This window comes from Pyxicephalus adspersus, chromosome 9 (genome assembly GCF_032062135.1).
Source record: "Pyxicephalus adspersus chromosome 9, UCB_Pads_2.0, whole genome shotgun sequence".
Taxonomy (NCBI): Eukaryota; Metazoa; Chordata; class Amphibia; order Anura; family Pyxicephalidae; genus Pyxicephalus; species Pyxicephalus adspersus.
Window position 1 is genome coordinate 36001397 of NC_092866.1, and position 20441 is coordinate 36021837.

The window sequence follows — 20441 nt, forward strand, 5'->3', positions numbered from 1 at the left end:
TGCTTTCCTCTTCAAGCACAAAGCAGAAAATATGCAGGCAGTGTACAGGGTCAGTGAAAGCTCATTTACTGCCTACTTAGAGATTTGTAAGTAGTTCAACTGAATCCTTGTAGCTTGGCCACAAGTTCACTTTAAGGGTTCAAAAGATCTAGACTGTTCTGTCGCAATTAAGATTTTTAGGATAGTGGTACATAAAAAAGATGGAAATATACATTACAGGTCTATAGGTCTGATCAATGATTCCTGTCTGTAATACTGTACCAATCTGCTGACAAATCTTTAAGCATTGCAGCAGTCATGGTAAGTACCTAGCCTTCCCTGGAAGATAGTAGCAATGTATAACTTTTAAAGCATACTGATCATGTCTAAACCCACCGCTACTGCACATAAGGTCACAAATTCACGTCAATGTGGTAGATATATGCTTCCTATTAATTTTCCAAGTACCTTGATCAAACAACTCCTCCTCTTCACAAACAAGCTAAGGTGAGATATGTTCCAAAGTTTTCTTGGCAAACAAGGGGTTACAAAATGCTATGACTGCTGAGTTGTGGTTTACTTTGCAATCCCCTCCCCCTTTTGCCAGTGTGGGTAAACAGGTGATCTTGGGGCAAACAACGATAGGAGACAAATGTAAACAGGACAGGCACGCAAACAGCCAGTAACTACAACACTGAAATCCATAGATCGTTGCATCGCTTAACCTCTATTTTGCCAATGTCCTGGACGCCATCCATTAACACTTACTGTCAGTAATGAAATCTACAAGTCTTTACATAAACCATAACTTAAATAATAAATCTTGTCTTTATTGTTAGCTGCATTCCCTTTTTCCTTGTGTGATTGTAATTTGATTTATTACAATCTGTTATTTACGTTATTTATGTCTTACTAATAACTGGCCCATATCCTCCAACACCATTATCTTAAGTATTTACGAAACACAAAAACAAAGTCCCTGGTCATCTCTGGGCCTTGCTGGTTACACCTACCTGATATTTAAACCCTTACTCCAGGGTCCACTTTTTTTTCTTTTTTAGTGTTTTATATTGTAGTGAAGTGTGTACCGACTAGCAAATTTCCCATCACCTCCCATCTATTTAAAAGTACAGGTAGAACAGAGGATCGTACGGGGGTGTTTTTTTCAAAAATGTCAAATACTTACCTTACTTGTCACTTCCTCCTTTCTGTATGAATAGACCTCCACAGTTGCTTCTCTTCCATGACTGACCATCTGGAGATCTCAGACATACATTTTAGGACACCCAGAGCCATTCTACACCTTGGAAATGATGGAGAGTAGAGAGATTCATTCATTACCCGTGGAGTCTGGAATAAGGTAAGTACTGTGTTATTGCACCCAGTGGGCATAAAAAAACATTTTACCTTTGGCGTGCAGGGTATGCTGAACAGTTTTTTCACTCACAGGCAAGAGCACACATTTAGACGCAGTGTAAAACTGTTTTTGCCAAAGACAATGACGACTGTTCATCTCAGGCAACAGTGATATTATATTATTAAAAATTTATATATATATATATATATATATATATATACATACATACACATCAGAATAGATATATGTAGCTAAATTCCCTGATCCAACAAGATCCAACAAGAACAAGGAACAGAGAAGTATACAGAACAGTTCAGACTTTCTTTTGATTTTTACTAGCAAAAGTGTTTTTACTAACAAGTTACGATTACTACTGTTTAGTGGCTGGTGACTTATGCGTTTATGTGTTTAGAGCAACGTTTCAACCTTTCTAGCCCTGGGGAACCCTTGAAATTACTTTCAAGTCTCAGAGAACCCCTGCTAAAACCAATTTATTAGAGGTCAGTGAGAAGAAAAGGTTTCTTTATTGGTGACCAGTGGAAAGAAGCCCCCCTTACAGTTGTGGCTGGAATGTTTCCTTTACAAACAACTTAAAAGATCATAAGTGTCATGCTGCTGGCTCTTCCACATGGTTTTGGCTCCAGAACATCATCAAATATGAGGCCAATCAGTTCAAGAAACCCCTAGACACATCCAGAGGAGCCCTGGAAGTCAAACCTTGATTAAGAATTGTTAGGTAAAAGTTATACACAGTGCCATTTCAAACACACTCTTTGCAGGATTGTTAGTGCCACATGGCCCCTATTGAAGCAGATTTCTGAGCACCAACTCTCTCCTTGACCCCCTCCAGTCTGGTTTTAGAGCTGCTCATTCCACGGAAACAGCCCTTACTAAAGTGGTCAATGACCTCATCAGAGCTAAGTCCCAAGGCAACTTTTCCCTTTCCTCTGCTTTTGACACTGTTAATCACCCCCTTCTAATACAAATCATGCACTCCATTGGTATCAGTGACACTGCTCTCACTTGGTTTGCTTCCTATCTGACCGCTCCTTTCAAGTTTCTTTCAATGGTAACTCCTCCTCGCCCACTCTCCTCCCTGTTGGTGTTCCCCAAGGGTCAGTCCTTGGACCGGTTCTCTTTTCTCTGTAACCTCCTTCTCTCGGTAGTCTCATATCCTCCTTTGGCTTACAGTACCATCTGTATGCTGATGACACTCAAATCTGTCTGTCAACCCCTGACCTGTCTCCTTCAGTCGTGGATAAGGTCTCATGCTGCTTGTCAGCCATCTCATCATTTTTGAAACTCAACCTGGATAAAACAGAACTCATATTCATCCACCCCTAAAATTCCGCATCTCCCCCTGACATATATCTAACTGTTACCAACACTGTTATTTGGCCCTCCCCTCAGGCATGTTGTCTTGGTGTCACCTTTGACTGCGCCCTCTCATTTACCCCCCATATTCAGAACATTTCCAGGTCCTGTCACTTTCACCTATGCAACATCTCCAAAATCCACTCCTACCTGTCCCGAGACCACCAAACTGCTTGTACATGACCTTATCATCTCTCGCCTGGACTACTGTAACATCCTCCTCTCTGGTATTCCACTAACCCGACTCTCTCCTCTACAATCCATTATTAATGCTGCAACCAGACTCATCCATCCTTCCCACTGCTCCTCTTCTGCTGCATCTCTTTGCAGATCTCTACACTGGCTTCCATTTCACCTTAGAATCAAATTCAAGCTCCTGTGCTTTGCCTTCAAATCCCTACACATTGTCCCACTTACATTTCTGACCTGGTAAAAAAGTACTCCCCCAGCTGCTCTCTCTGCTCCTTCAATGACCTACTAATGACTTCCTCACTCATAACCTCATCACAGGCATGGATACAAGACTTCTCTAGAGCTGCCCCAACTCTCTGGAATGGTCTTCCTCATCCTATTCGGCTTGCTCCTACTTTCTGCTCATTTAAAAGAGCACTCAAAACCCATTTTTTCAAACTTGCCCACCCATCTTCTTCTGTCTTTTGAAACCATCACTACTTCCCACGACTACATATATCCCATCCTATTGTGTGTAAATTCCCCCACCTACTAGTTTGTAAGCTCTTCGCTTATTTGCAACCCCTATTTAATGTACAGCGCTGCGTAATATGTTGGCGCTATAAAAATCCTGTAATATTATTAATATTATTATTATTAATAATAATAATAATAATAATAATTTCTAGTTTAGGAATGAAGCTCCTAATGTACATCAAAGAGTGGTGACTCAAACCTGTGGGTGATTAATTGTCTGTGTAAGTAACCAGAGTAAATGAGCCAACAGGTAATAAAGTGGGGTATAGGAAAAGAATCATAGGGAAAAAATACATTTTTATATTATTGTCCACCTATTCAATCCAGAGCTGAAAAAATTTTAATAGGCATAACTGGTTAAATTACATTGGGAAACAATTTTGAACAAATTTTTTGTTGACCTAAATTTTTAAGCTTATTTACACTAAATGCTGATTCTGAAAGTGCAGTTAGTTTTCTTCTATCACGTCAGGTTTTTTCTCTACCACTTATAATAATGCGATTACTGTAGTGTGGATTTGTATAGGCTATTCATTAACACACAAGACAGTGTGGTCAGAGGTTGTGTGCTGCTCCACGTAGTGAATAAGCAAAATTATTTTTTTTTCTACTTACACACATATTTCCTTTCTTTCAGATCATGTCTAGCTCTGCTGTTTCTCGTTGTAAGTGCCTAAACAACCCTGATTCATTTTGTTATATCTGTGGCAGTTTCACCATTCCCAGTCAAAGAGCGAACATCAGCACATTTGTAACCCTTTTTGGCATTATTCAAAGTTGAACTTGGTGATCAAGATAAGTCTTGGGCCCCTCATAAGGTGTGCAAATAGTGTGTTGAGGGTTTACAGATGTGGACAAAGGGAACACGTGATAAGATGCCATTTGGTGTACCTATGGTTTGGCGAGAGCCAGGAGATCATTTCAGTGACTGTTACTTTTGTATAGTGAAAACTTCAGGATATACCAAGAAAAATAAATGTAATATAGAGTATCCTAGTCTACCATTGGCTATACGCCCAGTGGCTCATTCAGAATAAATCCCAGTGCCGGGGGTCACAATACCCTCACTTGAAGAACATGATTATAGTGATGAACTAGGTGACAACAATGATGAAGAGTTTGAAATTGAAGAGGACTCGTAAGGGATTTGATCAGCATGAGTTGAAAGATTTGGCACATGATTTGGGACTTTCGAAGAAGGCTTCATAACTCCTAGCATCAAGACTGCATGAGAAAAACTTACTTGAAAAAGGAACCAAGGTATCGTACTTTCAAACCAGAGAATTTGCATTTCTGCAGTACTTTAGAACTGACAGTGGCTTTGTGTATTGCCATAACATACCTGGTTTAATGGAGGAGTTGGGAATTCCAATCTATTATTCAACTGAATGGCGACTATTCATCAATTGCTCAAAGCAGATTTTAAAGTGTGTTCTCCTTCACAATGGCAATATATTTGGGTCAGTCCCAATGGGACATTCAGTTTGTCCTTGTGAAGAATATGCAGACATAAAGAGAGTCATTGAGCTGTTGCAATATCACCAACACAATTGGGTCATCTGTGTTTACCTTAAAATGGTATGCTTCCTTCTTGGTCAGCAATGCGGATACACCAAGTACCCCTGTTATCTGTGCATGTGGGACAGCAGAGCTCGTGAGAGGCATTGGGTGGAAAGGAATTGGCCTCCAAAATCTGCCCTAAAACCAGGTGATCCAAACATTCTACATGTGCCACTTGTTGATAGAAAGAATATTACATTCCCACCTCTGCACATGAAACTGGGTCTGATGAAGCAGTTCTTTTAAGCTCTGCCAACTGAAGGAGACTGTTTCAAGTACCTCATTTTGGCATTTCCTAGCCCGTCATTTGAAAAAAAAAAGGCTGGTGTGTTTAATAGTCCACAGATTCGGCAGCTCATCAAAGATGAACATTTCATCATGACAACGTCAGAAGTTGAAAAGAAGGCTTGGTTATCATTCAAAGCCATTGTCAAGGACTTTTTAGGAAACAAACAAGCAAATAATTACACATAAATTGTCCAGAAACTCTTGGAGAGCTACAAAATGCTTGGTTGCAATATGAGCATCAAGGTGCATTTTCTGCATAGCCATCTTTCCACCTAACCGGAAATCCTTGGTGCAATCAGTGATGAGCAAGGTGAACGATTCCAGGAAGATTTGAAGGTCATGGAAGAACGGTATCAGGGTAGATGGGATGTACATATGATGGCTGACTATTGCTGGAACATCCTGCAGTATTGTCCTAACACTGAACACTCCAGGAACAGCTATAAGCATAAATTTTTACCTTAACTGCTTACCCGATTAATTTTCAAATGTTTTACAGTAAAAAAAATCATAACAATAAATCCTTTGTATGAACAAAAGACATTTAAATAAACAGTACATTCAAGTTACTATTTCATTATTTTTTCATTGTATATAAAATTTGTTTGTTTGACAAAAATGGAGGGTACCCTGTATCATGAAAACTGGGTGTGATAGCAAAAAATTGGGGTAATTTCTGGATTCACCACCCAAAAATTTGTAATAAACCAGATCTAAATAAACAAAAAATGCATTCCCCAGTGTTATTAAATGTTTATCATCAGAGAAAGAGTTAACTGTTTACCATCAGAGTTTCCAGATAAATATTTGATGCTTGGTGGCTATATGAGGGTTAAATTAAATCTTTTAACGAAAGGTGTTTACATGGCAGTCGGTAGAATTTTGGCTCAGAAATGGTTACGTGATATTCTCCAAACATTTCTGCAGAGTAAAGGAAGTGGATGATCTGCAGCAACCATGCAGAAGATGAGATAAGAATGCTCTGCAGCCTTTGGAGCAGGGTGGGCTTGGGCTCTGCAACTCCCACAAACTAAATGGCTCTTTTCCACCTGGTTGCAGAATAGATAACCCAATGTTCTGTCCTACCTGAATAAGTATTAAATAAGGAAGGGTTAAGTGATGCTCTGTTTCACACAATGACACAGTTCTGCCAGAGCATATCTTGTTTTACATGACAACCCTTGTCAGGTACAATAAGAGACACAGAGCCTGGGAAAGGGACAGTCAGTGTGTCTCCCAGTAGAGAGAGGAACATTATCAGTTTTTCATGACTCTTGTAAAGGACCTAGTTTCGGTTTTTCTGTGTCACTGTTATTCAGAGTAAAAATACTGGCAGCATCACCAGATTTCCAGCTATCACCTTCTGTCTGCAATGCCCTTTTGTAGGAGGAACTTCTGTCACAGTAACTGCCATGTGAAAGTCACATTACTAGCTGTCTGTTCTGCACATCTCATTTTTGTGGTGTTCTCAGCCAGTGGAACAAGGGTTAATCCATTCATTTTACCACAAAAATTCTATCTATAACTTATTAATGAAGATTTCAGTTCATATCAGCCTTCGCTCGGCTGCACTGTGTAATAATGCTGTTCTTTTCAGATGTTATATGCTAAGCAGTGGCTTAACACCCTTCCTAGCACTCCTTTAGATCACTCGGCCATGCAACAGCTATACTAACATCCTAATGGTTTTTTCATATTTCAAGGCCAAGCAAGCTGGAACAGGGGTTTTACAAATAACCATACTGTATTATTTTGGGGGGACAAAATAATACAAAAATAAGATTAAAAGGCAAATACAATAGTGTAAAACGAAAAAGGAAATTTTAAACTGGTAATATAAATGTTACCTTTAAATTCTACATTTAATAAACATGCAAAGCCAACATTGGTATAATTTTACTTGGACATTAGGGGACTTCTGTAAGTGTTTTATTTAATAAACAATATATGCTCTCTAGAAGATAATACTAAAGTTTGGTAAATCTTTTGTGTGAGTTGATAAGTGCTGATTAATGTTGGTTAAATATCTCACTATTCGATTCAACAGCTATTCGATCAAATAGTGAGATATTGTTCAGGTGATAGAATGCCGAATTTGAACTCCATTGAAGTCATTGGTGGGAGAATTTGGGTACTTTTAGGGACTAATAAGGGCTGCAAGAGCAATCTGATTGCTCTTGCAGCCCTTATTAGTCCCTAAAAGTACCCAAATTTCTTTACTAGTTGTATGTATTCTTGGATAAAGTTCCTCTATCCAAGAACACAGGGAGTCCTATGTTCTTGGATAGAGAAACTCTATACAGGAACACATAATCCAGGGCTGCAGCAGCGATACTGATTACTGTTGCTGCACTGTACTAGTAGTATGTGTTCTTGGATGGAGTTTCTCTATCCAATAACACAGGGCACTAAATGTGATGAATGGGGAAACCTGTCCCCATTCGACCTCCAGTGCCCCAGGGATCGGCTGCAGTCACAGCTGTGACTGCAAAGTTCCAATGGCTATGTGACCGTGGGAACTGAACTGCAGATAACTGCAGTTCCACTACGATCCCCGGGGCACTACAGGTTTATTAACTGTAGAATAGAATAGATGATCTTTCAGTTAAAATGTGTAAAGGTTGCAAAAAAGTTTGCAAGTGGCCAAAAAATAATAGTAATAACCAGGTTCTTGGTACCAGTGAAGACATATAAATGTAAATGTGATTTTATGTGGGTTCTATATTTATTTCTGTAAAGCTACAATTATAAGCGTTATAGTTATGTCCAGTTGTGGTTTGCTGTTAGCTAAGAAATATTTTTAGAAAGTTAAAAGTTGTGATTGATTCTTTGTTGTTCTCCATTGTGATTTATATCAGAGATAAGCCCAGTACAGAAGTTCCCTATCAGATTCTTGCATAGCATATTATTTGAGTATTCAAAAGTAGGCTGAAGACAAATCTTGTACTCATTTTGTTTTAATGTCAAAGGAATGCAAAGCTTTGATAATTACATGTTTTTTATGTTTATTTAGAACCAACATATTACATATTACTCTACAGAGAACATGGTACTATCCCCATCTCTTCAATCACTGCTTTACCTAAAGCTTCATACACACATTAAATGATTTTTGAACTAGTTGAATGGGTATGCCAGTCTCAGGTAAAAATTTAGCATGTCATGTTATCATGGCTGTTTGATGAATGACTAATCAGAAATGACCACTGTTCTTTTTAACCTCCATAGGGGTAACGCCGAGTGTGACTCGGGGTATAAAAAACAAGCTAAAAGTGGCAACCCGGAGTCACACTCGGGGTAGGTAAAGCAGCGTTAAAAAATGATAAATTAAGCCTTACCTTATCCGCCGGCGTCCTCCTCCATTCTTCTTCAGCCATCGCATGGCTCATCTCTTCCTGTCTTCCCCCTGCAACAGTGTCTCCGTACTGATGAGTGACCGGAGGAGTTCCTGGTGACGTCCGTGCGGATGTTGCCGGTGGGCGCGGCCAGCGGGAAATTCAAATTTTTACAAATAACTGTAGTGAATCCAATACAAAGTAGCCAGTATCTTTTTGACCATTGGAGTGAGAGATACACTGTTACAGTGCACTGCCTACCTGCCAATACATTTGATTACTGACCTCTGCCTGATCTTTTCACCATTTCTCTGCCTGCCGCCTGCCCTGACCTCTGCCTGGATTCTGACATCTCTGCCTGCCGCCTGCCCTGACCTCTGCCTGGATTCTGACGTTTTTGCCTGCTGCCAGCCCTGACCTCTGTCATGGCATCCAAAAGGCGTCTCTCAAGTCAAGCTCCATATGAACAACTTGCGGACAGCGAGAGTGACTTGGAATCGCAAGTGGAGTCAAGTGACAGTGATTACCCTGGAAACCTGTCATCAGACACAGAAAGTGACAGCGATTCGGACACTGAGGTTAGTGACATCTGCATCTGGCGCTCTATTGATATCAGTCAGCCTCAGCCAGTGCCCCCAAGATTCCCATTCACTGGGGAGCCTGGTCTGAAAGTAGAGGTGGAGCAAAACCCTCTGGCGTACCTGGAGCTATTTCTGAATGACAAAGCCATACAGAAAATTGTTAGGGAAACCAACAGGTACGCCGAGCAACAGTTAGCTGCCACATCCAGCAGGTTTTCCAGGACCAGAAAATGGGAACCTGTCACTGAAATAGACATTTGGCTGTTTCTGGGCCTAATTATTCAGCAGAGTGGTGGGGAAGCCCCTGCAGAAGTGGTATTGGTCAACAAATAGGCTGATCGCTACCCCTTTTTTTGGAACAGTCATGTCCGAGTATCGTTTTTGCCTAATAATGAAGTTTCTACATTTTTCAAATAATGAAACATTTCATGAGACCACACATCCTGCGCCCAAGCTGAAAAAAATCTGGGAGTTGTATCAGATATTGTTGGAGAACTTCAGAGACAGCTATGTCCCCCAAAGAGAAGTAAGCATAGACGAAAGTCTAATGGCCTACAAAGGGAGGCTCAGCTAGATCCAATATATCGCATCCAAGAGGACCAGATTTGGAGTCAAGTCATTCATGCTATGTGAATCAGCAACAGGGTACATATGGAACACCCTCATTTACACTGGGAGAAGCACAAAATTTAGCCCCAGATTCAGCAGCTATGGAGTGGCGACATCATCTGTCCTGTCACTAATGGAGCCATTGCTGAATCAAGGATATTGTGTTACCACTGATAATTTTTACAGTTCCTCTGAATTATTTGAGTTCCTGATCAAGCATAAAACTGATGCCTATGGCACCGTTAGAGCTAATCGGCGAGAAATGCCACCCATGTTTACCAAACAAAAGCTGAAAACTGGAGAAATAGTTGCCTGGCAAAAAGGAAAAATGATGGCCCTGCGATGGCATGACAAAAAAGATGTGTGCCTTTTGAGCACTGTACACAACGCTGCCACTGCTATGGCTAAAACAAGAGGAGGGAAAGACATTTTCAAACCACAGGTTGTTCTGGATTACAACAGCACCATGGGGAGTGTTGACAGAGCTGACCAGGGGATGACTTTTTATCCTGCTGTTAGAAAACAACAGAGAACATATTATAAAAAAAATGTTTAGGCATCTGGTGGAACAATGTCTTTGGAATGCTTTCATTCTTTTCAAAGCAAAGAATGACAGGCCTGTACTTCACCACGATTTTATCTGGCAAATTTGTGAGGCCATATGTCTAAAACATCAAAGAGCAGAAACAGATAGAGTTGGACGCCGTGCTACCACGGTGGTGAACCCAGAACGCCTGACTGGTCGCCATTTTTATGGACCATGTACCACCAAGCGCAAAAAAAAAAAAGCACCAATGAGGATGTGCGTGGTGTGTTGCGCTAAGCTTGATGACACCGGGAGAAAAATTAGAAAGGAAACCCTGTTCTACTGCCCAGATTGTGATGTTGGACTCTGTGCTGTCCCTTGTTTCAAAATATATCACACCTGGGATGTTTATTAGTTGTTTTTTAGTTTATGAGAAAAATCATAAAAACCTCAGATTTTTGTGTTTTTTATTTAAAGTTTATTATTAAATTTAATAATGATTTTGTGTTTCAAACTTTATTTTTCTCAGATTTCTTGTTTGGACATATTCTGGTGAGTTATGCCTAAGAATTATAGGACTACAATGAAAAAAATTTTCATGAAAAAAATGTACCGCTTTTAGACATATAAATCCAGAAAGAAATGAACCGCTAGGGAAGTTAATGGAGGAGTGCACAGTAGGGCGCAGCTTGCTTGTCCTCATCCCTCCTCTCTCCATAGAACAGATTGTATCAACGAAAACAATCAAAAACCATCAGTTCCATTGACAGAAATCTGATGTTTGCACAGGGCTTAAAGGGTCACAATCTAAGTTCCTAACAAGCTCATACACTTGAGAAATGTTGACTGTGTCTAAGCAGTACCATTAAAATTTCCCCTAAAAAATGGCTGCCCACTGCCTGGTAATTGAGGGTACCCATGCACTCCTGTGCCTTGGGCATCATAGATTTATATCTGCAGTGTGAAATTTAGGGCACTGCTTCCTCCAAATGCTGGTCTCATAAGATATAGAGTGAGATCTGGTGATAGTACTACCAATGTTTTCCTTGTTGGAGGCTCTGACATGAGGAAGTCAAGCCCTACATCTGCTAAAATGGTCACCTCTTAAAAAAAAACTTTGTAAAAAAAATAAAGGCAACAGTACGTACCACAAGCACCCTCCTACTACTTTTGACCATGAAGTGCTAACACTTTCGGAAAGTTCAGATCTATGCTTCAGGTATGTGTAGCAATCCCGAGGGGCCTGTACTTTATTCAGTAGCAAAGTCTTTTAATCTTACTAGCATGTTTTGAATTTGTGTGGAGGAACTTGGAGCACCCTGTGGAAACTCCCCAAACATGGAATATACACATCACTCATTCTATGTAGATAGAAGCCATGATCTAGAGCTCCAAGGCAATTCTGCTAACATGGCACTATGCTATCCAACATTAGTTATCACTGACGCCTTTGAATATATAAGGAACTAAAGTCAGTGCCATGATAAAAAAAAGTTTTAAAAGAAAATAATTCTGTCTATATAAATTATGACATTGTCTCTTTATGAGTTGCTTGTTCTTTTTTGGCGGCATTAATTGAAGCCATTGAAGCCAAAGAATTAGTGTCAGCCAGGTACTAAGTAGTGAAAGTGGTGAAAAGTAGCCAAGTAGTGAAATTTATCCAAACTGGATTTTAAAGTACACTTTTTAACTCAAAGCCATCCAGACATACTTCCTATTCTGTGCTTTATCGTTAAGCTGATGACATTATCATATTTATAAAAATACTTTAAATGATATTAGATTGCTTTTAAGGATTTCTAGAACCACAATTTGTATAAAAATCCGTATAGTAAGTAGAAAATCTTTTTTTCTTTACTGAATAAAGTATGCTAAAAAAGAAAGTCACAATTAGTTTTGAGGTATTTATCTCTGCTGGTGCAAAGCTGCAAGGTATTGATGGAGATAAAAAAGAAAAACTAGCCTGTAGAATTGACAGACTTCATCAGTTCAATATCCCTTTGTGGAACGTGTTCCTTAAACAATTTCTTGTAAATAGAATAATTCTTTTATTAAACAAAAATTCACTGAAGACAACATAGAATTATCCCTTTTGTATCAGTGGTCCCCAACCTTTTGGAGCCCGCGAACCACTAATCTCACAGACTCTCAAGAAACTTCCCCTTAGAGTGACATTCCCCTTATGATGCCAGAACCTGCTAGGTCTGTGGCTCTGGCCAGTGTGCCCCCCAGGCGGGGTCTTTCTCCCACCCCCACTGGGGGGTGCACTGGCCAGAGGCGCGGCCCACCTGTGAGATGGCTGTTTGGGGACTTCTGTTTTATATAATAAAAAATTTTCAGGGAGGACCCCAGCCCTTCTCTTCTTTACCACTAAGGCAATAAAGACTGAATGGGAAACCGGCAGTTGCTTGGGAAAAATGTGCCACATATCCCAGGTGGCTGTGGGCTGCCCAATATTGGGCCTGCACATAAGGGTCTTTCCTGAAATGTAAAAAAAAGTGACAATCTCACACTTTTTTTTAATTTTTCACAAAGGCACATCTCCAGATGTTACGTCTGCACAGAAAAGAAGAAGGAAAACGGAAAGGAGCAGGACCTTTACACCTGTAAAGGTGTATTTTTGCTTTCACAATGCAGGCACTGGATATTTTTAATGTGTATCTTATGACAGCACTTGTCAATTTATTTAGGAGACTCCTAGGTATCTGCATTGGCTTAGTTGAAGGATAACAATTAGTTCGAAAATTCCACTTTGGACAATGAACTTTCCTCTTTTAGTTATTTGATAGGACTTTAAACTCCAGCCATGCACTGAGGTTGACCATAAAGGTTAGTATTATTTCACTTATTTATGGAGAAACCAACAGGATAGGATAAATGTTTAACGGACATGCTATTTAGTCACAGTTGTTTATAAATCTTCAACAATGCTATTTGACTAAAGTTTTTTTTTAACATAACGGTCTAAGAATAAGAAGCCATTAGCATCAGATAGATACAGGGGTTGTAGACATTAGCTGATTGAACCATACAAATAAATTTGTTTAAACATAGAAAACAATGAATTCCTTCAGTATACAGTCCAAGTTAATTTACAGAGATAAGCATTTTATTGATTATCCGAGTTCACTGTTTGATTTGTTACTTATTTAGGCTGCCCAGAGACATCAGAGGGTGATTACTCATGCAGGCACAATTCACCTGACTTAAGGGAAAAATATTGTCAAAGAGCTACAGAGTGTTCTGTTAACATGGAAGCTTGGCTTGATTAATCTTAATACAGAGAGGGAAATGATCAAACTGCTTATTCATATTTCATATTTGTGTTATGACATATACTGACCATGCATTTGTCAATTATGTATTAGTTATGAAAGCTTTCCATAAGCAGTTAAATGATAACATGACTAAATGGACCATTGGAAATTAAAAAATGGTATTGCCATGGTTTAGTCGAAACTGCTCTGCTTTTTAGTTTGGTTTCTCGAAACTGGGAAATGACTAAAACAGAAGGCTCTTGTGTCTATCCCAATAAACCCTAACAAGACAATTTAAAGTCCATATTAACCAATCAGGATTAGGATTTGATTTTTCAACACCCTTTTTAGTGAAAAAATAAAATAAATAAAATTAAAACCCTATTGTATTAAACAATGCAAAAATCCATTTAGCAACTGACAATTACAGTATTTAACACAACATATTGTAATAAACACTATTTTTCTCAGTGATGCCTGTCACACTTACCTCTTCCTCACTGAAACGCAGGCATCTCTCTCCTGCGCTTGCGGGCAGTTATGACGCTGGGCGTGCCTCTGTTTCTAAACTTTATTAATACCGTCCAATCCACTGGCCAATCAGAAAACAGCCTATTGATCAGCCCTGGCTATTTAGCTAGCTCACAGACTGCACTAAGTGTTTGTGCAAGTCTCCACTAGGGCCGAGCCCCTAGTTCTGTGAGCTAGTTCCTGTACACCTATCACTTAATCCAGTGTTTCCTGTGTCCAGCTCCTGTGGTAACCCCTGGTTGTCCAGTCTGTTGGTTCCAAGCCAACTTCCCTGTGCTGTTCCAGTGTTCCTGTCTGTCTGTGGATATCCCTGCATCACCTGTGCCTCCTGTTACTTACAGTGTCTCTTGTGTTCCCTGTGCCCACTGTGGCCCCTGTGTCACTGGTGTCTGTCTCCTGAATCCCTGGCAATTGACCCTTGGCGTGTGACCTGACCTCTCTTGCTTGCTGCCTGCCTGAACCCCGGCTTTCCTCAACTATTCTTGTGCTTTATTTGGTACCATGTTTTGCCCACCTTGGTGTGCCCAATGACTGCAACCTGGCAGTAACCAGCGGCGCAACATCCTCACCATCAGAGGCTCTGGAGAAAACCCGATTACTGCTTAGACTCTGCACCTTGGCCTTTCTCAGGGCTCACACCACCTCCGTGTGGGCAATAGCACCCCCTAGTGTTCCTGTCTTTCAATGTGTGACAATGGCATTAACATGTATTATAGAGCTAATGAAACTAGTAAACAATGTGTATCGGATTTAAGGAACAATCCTGCTTTTTCCTTCTTTTATTAAGCTTTGGAAGTCAAACATGTTTTTCATGTATTTTTGTATTTCCTCATTTTTGTCTTCATTTTTCTGTAGCTTTTGTATTGTAGCCTGTTGAACGGGTCTTAATGATCCCCAGCGATATTTTTGTGGTTTAGAGATACAGAGAAAGGCGTCTCCAGAAATAAACACCTATTGAAACAGGCACAGAAACTTCTTGCTTGGCACTTCCAAGGAAATATTGCTCTAGCACCTTCCTTGTTATATTAGCACATAAAGACACTAATATCAAACATTTTACTTCAAGCTGGGCTGTGCACTGGGTGCTTGAAACATTCTACATGACATCTTGGTCATATCACCTTTCTGAGAACATAGCACTAGCAAGAATTCTGCCAGGGATTTAAATGCTTTTAAGCTTTGGATAGAATTTGGAAGGATGGACGCTCATATAAGTGTTCACCATCTCTAGCTGTACTGGTGACCATTTCCAGAAATTGAAGTGAAATCCCAACATCTCATGGAACATTTAATGATAGTAATTCTCCCAACAGAAACCCCTGTCCCAAAGCCAACAGTCTAGGAAGGGCTTTTCCCTTATATTGAGGAGACTTTGTCTTAGTGTTCAGATAACTTAAACAGAAAGGTACCCAGTAGGACAAAAACAGCAAAATAAATAAACAAAAGAACAAAAAATGCCATAGTTTTATCCATTTTCTTCTCTTTCTTCAACTCACAAAAAACTATTTGGGTTAGAAATACATCTTCCAGAGATGTAGATAAAGTTAGAAATTGGTTAAAATTACTTTTATTGCAGCTGAATTGAGGCAAATTCCCAGGTTTGTTATTGGAGTGAAATTGTGTTACTGGTGGCTGCATGATAGACAGGTTTGTGTGCAGGGTCAGAAGGACATCTGTAGAGTAGTAGTTACTACTATTTACAGAATTCAACAAAACACATTATAAAGTCGAAAAAGTTCAAAAGTGAGAACTGTGCTGCTTTAGCCCACTGAGCAGATGCTTACTCTGATCACCTCTTGCAAATAGTTAGTCCAGACCTCCAAGTTGTGGATGTACAGCTGTACAGATAACTTGGAGCAACTAATCCAGGAATGTAGGGCAAGGACTAGTGTATATGATGTTAGCAGGCTGCCAAATTGCATGTGCCAAAAGCCAAAACCTGTGTCACAACCTTAATGACAGTTCACAAGGAATGCTTTAGTAATAATTATAGTTGCTGCTTGAATTATTACCAAGACTAACTTGCAATCCACAGCCAACTTTATTTCTTTATTCAGTAAGGTAAAAAAAAAACATCAATGCAAACACTGTTAGCAGCCAATCTGTGAACACTCACTCTTTTACCATGCAATAATTGTGTTTGCAAAAACTTTATGCACGCTTTAAAAAGTGGGCCCCTCACAGGTCAACCTCTTTTCCACCAGCACTAATGTAACACTAATAGTAAACACCAGTAAAATTAAGTTAAAACTGTAGGCAGTCTAATTTCTAGTTGAACAGTTTTATGAGTGGCTGGCACCACAGATCTCTCGAATACCTGGACCAAACCCAAACCTAAAACTTGCAGCACACTGACAATCCTATTAACATAGGAATAGGAAATATGTCCTTTGAAAACCAATTATTTAATTTTTTTTCAGGTGTCTTATTAAAATAAATGCAAACATTATTTAAAAAAAAAACAACTTGTACCATTTATTATGTTTAATGTTAAAACAATCTTTTTAGAAACACAAATATCTCAAGGAGTACAATGTTTATATCAATGATTCATTTTGTTCAAACTTTTTGTCCTTAATTTATTTTAATAAGGCACCTGAAAAATCCCCATATTTAAAAAAAAATTGGTTTTCAAGGTATGAAAAAGAGATGTGGTGCTTTGACAATTAGAAATTAAAAAATAGGAAATATGTCCACCAATAACTTATCCCAGCCACATATATAAGGCTTGCAAAACATAATTTCCTATTTTAAATGTATGTTGTTTTAACACTCAAATATGGTATATTTTAAATGATATTTAAATGATTTAAATGACCCAACCAACTGCTATATGTGCAAATATTTTAAAAAAAAGTCTTTATGAAAAAACTACAAAGCTGTAAGTATACCTTCTCTAATAGGAAAATAAAAAAAAAAAAGTGCAATTGAGGACCACATGTTTCACACCTTATAGACAGTTAACTCCCCTCTGAACCTTTTGTCCATTGCTTACCCTTGCACTTCTTGTCCTATATCTGCAAACATCCTCCACCACTGATCATTTCTACACCCTCTGCCACTACTTATATTACTCCTGCACCCTCTCCCTCCATCACTGATTTTCTCTGCACCACCCTACATCCTCTAATCCACTACTTTTTACTTTTACATCTCACTTGATTTTGCCTGCCCAGTCTGACTTTATTCCTGTTACACACAGTGGCCCCTTCTGTGCACTCCCTTTCTGTACACCCTGCCCCCCATCCCTGCTGCATACACTGCCTTCTTTTCCCTGCACTCCTTTCCTCTGCAAAAAGTGCCACCTACTTTTAAACACAGACCCCCATATTCTTTGCAACAGTGCCCTCATTAACAGATTTCGCCCTCCTTACCCCTGCACATGTTGATCCTACTTTCCTCTTATGCACACCTTATAACTATTCCAGCAGAGTGGGCAGGAACTGTTTAGTAGCTACAGCACTCTAACTGGCAGGGATTTTCTTTTGCTATGGAGCACTGAGCCAAATCAGCTGCAGAGTTTCAGGAGGATGCATGGGGCCAACATAACATTAGGTGGGGTTCAGAAAAGACAAAAGTTTCATGCTGTCTGAATACAGAGATGGGCAGAAGGATAATAGTGGGACATACCGGTAGAAGGATCACACTGAGATCCCTGGGACTTTGAGATTGCCTTCTGAATGGGGGACAGTCCCATTGAAACCACAACTCAACCATGATATGCATGTCATGTCAGCAATGTCTTTCTTTTACTTTACCTTCTGGTTGAGCCAGCCCAAAATCTAGGGAATATCTATAAATAGATACAAGGATCCTTTTTTATTTTTATAGAAAACATTATGTTTAAAAATTAAAAAATAAACAGGAACTCTTGTATCCATCTGTACAGAACGTTGTGCTCTTTGGGTATTATTTCTGCTTCAGTTAATATTTTGTATTCTAGGGGTATTACTATTGAGATGGAGGCTAATACATAGTTATGCATGTACAGTGAAATTTTACTATATGCTTACCCTTTAAGAAAAATGCTTTTCTGACAGGAAATAGTTTCACATAAATTTTTGTTGTGTGTAATGTTTATTACAATTTTATATATATATATATATATATATATATATATATATTCATATTATTTATAATTCTATAAAGGAATAAAAAAATGTTTCAGTTCCTTAAGGCATTGATAACAAAGGTATAATTGCTAAAAAGTTGCCAGATCTTTGAACAATTACTGTAAATCTTGTCGATCCCATATCACGTGGCAAAAATTTGTATTATCCTGGAACATCTAGAATATATGGGGTATAGGATGCATGGTAAGCATCATAAGTGCATATATCTGCCTCCACCAACATAAAAAAAAAGAAAACAATTTTTCTGCCAGTATCCCTTGGTATAAACATTGGTGTATCCTCAGGCATTGCATTCTGGGTGGCATGGGAAAAATTTACATGGCCATACCCAGAAGTACTGGGATTTCACAGGGCTTGGGCACTGAAATGGGACAGCAAGGGTGTACACTAAAGGTACCTATTTTACGCCCTAAGGGCTTTAGTCTTTAGGCGAAACCATCTTTATGTATTCAGCTTGCACTTAAGACCAGTTTTAGATCATTTAGTGTTTATTCCAAGGTCCTTTTACCTGCATTTACCCTTCTTGAAACTTTATCAACCTATTTCAAGATTACATTTTGAACAAAAGCTTGTCAGCACAGGCCCTTACCCTTCCTTTACAATACTTCCCCTCAATACAGGTTTATTTGATATAAATGAGTGGGGGTAAGGTATAAGTGATAAATAATTTAAAATTTGGCCAGTTTAGTATTTATTGAACAGAATACATGCATAGGTGATGATGCTGATGCTATGTCTAGAAAGAGTCTACAAGGAGTCTAGAAGGAGTCTCCCTGTCTAGTATATGATTTCACATTTAGTTAAGTCTGGGAAAACAGTATTACGAATTGCAGCTAATAAATAAATTTGTATATAGTTTTGAATGTATTCTGCTCCGAATGAATAAATAATATTTATAATGTATTGTTCTTAAAATTCGAGTTGAAGAAATGTCTTATACTTATGAACATTGTCATACAATATAGATGGAAATAATTAGTGGAAAGGATTGTGATACATGTTTAACTCATGGAGGGATAATACTTGAAGCATGAGTTGTGACATAAAAAGATTCTATAATAAAGAGATGCTAGAATAAAAACTAAACCTGTACAGAAAAGAATGAGTCTGAGGTCAGGGTGGAGATATTCTTGAATGCCCCAAGGGCTAACCAAAAGGTTGTAAACTCCGATTTTGATGGTAGATATTGCAGCAAGACCTATAATTTCGTTGGGACTTCCCATAAAGTAGAAGGTTAAAATTAGGGCACACAGAAAGCCACAAGTTTTCCTGGAAGGGAAGAGACTCAATAAAGGAGCAATAAAATAACAATACAAATCCACTGTAGAGGCTGGTTGATTAACATATCTGTTCTTTTCACCTTTGGTTTTGAATAAGGGATTCTTCACTGTAAGGTCTGTGAAAATGTGGAATCGGCTCCCTCAGGAAGTAGTTTCAGCAACCACTATAGATTGCTTTAGGAAAAAGCTGGATGTTTTTCTAAAAGCACAGAATATAACTGGGTATTAAGGATTTAAAGTAAAGATAACAGAGACTGTTGATCCAGGGAACATCCGATTGCCTCATAGAATCAGGAAGGAATTTTTTCCCCTGTTGAAGCAAATTGTACCAGGGTTTTTTTTTGCCTTCCTCTGGACCAACTATGTCTTATGGGGTTTTATATCTGGGATATGATTATTTCTCTAGTGGTTGAACTTTATGGACTTATGTCTTTTTTCAACCTAACCTACTATGTAACTTGCTTTTATCTGTACACCTCACGAACTGAAACACTTAATTTGAATCTAGTGGCATCATACAAGTAAGTAACCATAACCTTAAGTGTGTTGAACTAATATATGTCATTAGACAATAACAGTCAATTCAGATTTATAAGATGTAATTCTGTGTAGATATTGTAATGTATTGAATACTCACCTTAATGACACTATATTGTCTACCCACCTGAATACCCTATCTGTAACACATGATTTTTGAGTATAAATTGTAACAATGTATGAACACACACATCTGTATTTATATAATTTTATTGTTCACACACAGGGATACACCCATACAAGTATTACCATATGGAGGGATTATGACTTAGTATTACCTTTAACCTGTGCATACTAATTTGCTACTACCTACCCCTGGGGAAGCCCTTAATGGCGAAATGTGTCTGGTAAAAAGACATAACGGTTCAACCAAAACTAAAAAAACG

General features: G+C 38.8%; 1 protein-coding gene across 3 annotated transcripts in view; it reads right to left on the reverse strand.

Annotated features, from left to right (window-relative positions):
* Nucleotides 1–20441, reverse strand: part of CHRM1 (cholinergic receptor muscarinic 1) — a 175987-nt gene that overhangs the window by 5954 nt on the left and 149592 nt on the right. The gene's annotated exons all lie outside the window — the stretch shown is intronic.